We start from the raw sequence: 2927 nt of genomic DNA on the forward strand, positions 1-2927 counted from the left end.
CTACTTAGCACAGTCCCCGAAGGAGCTGCCTCGACTCTCGCCATGTGGAGGCGCCGGCTTTGGGCCACTTATCTTCACCTCAAATTGGGGACCACGACCACACTATACCACAGCATCGCATCGCCACTCCTTTCTCCAAGATACACTAAGAGAGTCGAGTTACTCCCGCCGTTCACTCTCTGCGTCGGCAGGAAAATTAAATAACAAAACAAATCATTAAAAAGAAATAGAAAAATAAATAAATACATGAGTAAGTAAATAAATTAACAAGTAAATTTTAAAAAAAATGGACGAACGAATGAACGAATAAAGCAATAAATAAATACATAAAGAAATAAAAAAAACCATGCCAGCAAAAGTGGCAGGGCACGGTACGAGGTCGACCTCGACCTCGACCCCGAACCATAACAACCTTAACCCCAACAACTGACCCTTCCCTAACCCCAACCGTAACCCTAACCCTCACCCTAACCCTCACCCTAACCCTCACCCTAACCCTCACCCTAACCCTCACCCTCACCCTAACCGGAACCCTAATGCTAACCCTACTCTACCCTCAGCCTACCCTTTGCCTATCCCGAACCCGAACGACTAACCCTCGACCTGGACGTCGGCATCGTCGTCTCGTCTCAGCTGCAAAAATGAAGGGAGATATCGTCGGATGGACGAGTGAACTTGTGGAGGATGTGTGGTGCGTACGTGATTCAGACTGTTTACCAAGGACCGAACCAACGAACGAGGCAAGTGGCGGACGGACGTCGTGGTCGCCTGTGCCGAGGCCCCACCGATGGAGGGATGGAGGGAGGGAGGTAGGGAAGGAACGGAGGGAGGGCGGCGAGCATTTGGTTCGAGGTACTTTGTGGAAGTTTCTTTGGCGAACAACAAAAACAACACCGCCATGCATGTGCGTCCGTGCAGACGCACGTCTCCGCGCACGCGCACGCACGCACGCACGCACACACACACACACACACACACACACACACACCCAATGCGACAAGCGCCAGGCACAGCGGCAGCAGCGGCAGCCTTTTGGCGCTCGGTGTCGCCGTGAAGCATGCGTGTGTGCGTAAAAGAGAACGAGGGGCAAGGAAGATAAAAGAAGACGCAGGACCAACGCCGGATGGCACCCGCAGGCGGTCGGTGCCGGCGGCAGAGGCTCCGCGTTCCGGTCCGGTCAGCCTGGAGACGGTCGGTCGACCCGGAACGGTGAGCTGAGCTGCGGCATCGTCGACTGCCACATCGTCCGTCCCGGTCGGCCGACCCGGGACGGTGAGCTGCGCGTACAAGGCGTGCGTTCGCTCATAATTCTCGTTCTTGTTGTCGTTCTCGTTGTCGTTCTCGCTCTCGGTCTGGGACGAAACATTAGCTCAATGGATGACTTTCAATAGATCGCAGCGATGAAGCTGCTCTGCTACTTACGACACCCTGAGCCATAACCAGGTCGTTTAGGAGTCATACGGCGCATGGCGCCCCACCGTCATGCTGCGCATGAGGCAAGCTCGGAGAGGGTCGCGCTGCATGATTCTTTGGACGACCCTCAAAACCGATGCCATGCGGAGGACCGCACCGGAAGCCGTCCTCGAAGGGAGCCACCAACTCGAAAGGCTTGCGCTGTCCCGGCCAAAGCCACACGCCCAACAGTATTGCCGTGCCAAAGGAGGGATTCTGACTTGGAGGCTTTCAGCCATACTCCCTCAGAGGGTAGCTTTGCGCCGCTGGCTGCTCCGCCAGACGCATGTGCCAAGTGTCTGAACCCGCAGTTCCTCCCGTACTGAGCGGGGTTGCTGTCCCGGCGACAATAGCATCAGTAAGGTAAAACCAACCTGTCTCAGGATGGTCTAAACCCAGCTCACGTTCCCTGTTAGTGGGTGAACAATCCAATGCTTGGCGAATTCTGCTTCACAATGACAGGAAGAGCTGACATCGAAGGATCAAAAAGCGACGTCGCTGTAGACGCTTGGCCGCCACAAGTCAGTTATCCCTGTGTTAACTTTTCTGACACCTCTTGCTTAAAACCCAAAAAGTCAAAAAGATCGTGAGGCCATGCTTTCACGGTGTGAATTCGTACTGAAAATCAAGATCAAGCGAGCTTTCGCTTCTCTACTCCACGGGAGGTTTCCTTCTTCCCTGAGCTCGCCTTTGGACACCTGCTTTACCGTTTGACAGGCGTACCACCCCAGTCAAACTCCCCGCCCGGAGCTGTCCCCGGAGCGGGTCGCCCGGGTCACTCTCCAACGTGACGCGAACCCGTTAAGACGCGCACCTCGTACGGCCGACCCCTGTGCTTCGCACCAGAAACGCGGGACCCCCCGACCAGGGGGCCCGCACTTCCCGTCTCACCGGGTTAGTAAAGGAACGGTAAGAGTAATTGTATTTCACCGGCGGCTCCGCATTGGCGACGCCGCGCGCCCCGCACCCCTTGCGGGGCCGGACGTCGCGGGCCCCGGCGGGCCTCCCACTTATTCTACGCCTCTCAAGTCCCTTCACAGAGTCGGGCTAGAGTCAAGCTCAAAAGGGTCTTCTTTCCCTGCTGATTCCGCCAAGCCCGTTCCCTTGGCTGTGGTTTCGCTGGATAGTAGATAGGGACAGTGGGAATCTCGTTCATCCATTCATGCGCGTCACTAGTTAGATGACGAGGCATTTGGCTACCATTAGGCAAAGGAGCTTTCAGTTCGCTTCAACTAGTTTTTCCATTTTAGGTGTGGACTCCACCATTCATCTGCGCCCACCGTGGGCAGGTCGACGACCCTTGTCTCCCCGTGAGACCGCATACCCATCTCTTGAAGGGTTCCGGGGCACAATAAACCAATCCCGAAAATGACGAAAGAAACTTTAACCCAAAAAACCCTAATCATACAGCCCCTCCACAGAAAAATAGTATAAGGGGTCGGCGGCTCACGGGGCTCCCTGGTACCCCCAGGGCA

General features: G+C 55.5%; 1 pseudogene; it reads right to left on the reverse strand.

Annotated features, from left to right (window-relative positions):
- Positions 1-1359: 1359 nt before the first annotated feature.
- LOC144889986 (28S ribosomal RNA) lies at positions 1360-2540 on the reverse strand (annotated as a pseudogene).
- Between the last annotated feature and the right edge of the window lie 387 nt (positions 2541-2927).

The sequence above is a fragment of the Myxine glutinosa genome, chromosome 1 (assembly GCF_964187855.1).
Source record: "Myxine glutinosa chromosome 1, kmMyxGlut1.1, whole genome shotgun sequence".
Taxonomy (NCBI): Eukaryota; Metazoa; Chordata; class Myxini; order Myxiniformes; family Myxinidae; genus Myxine; species Myxine glutinosa.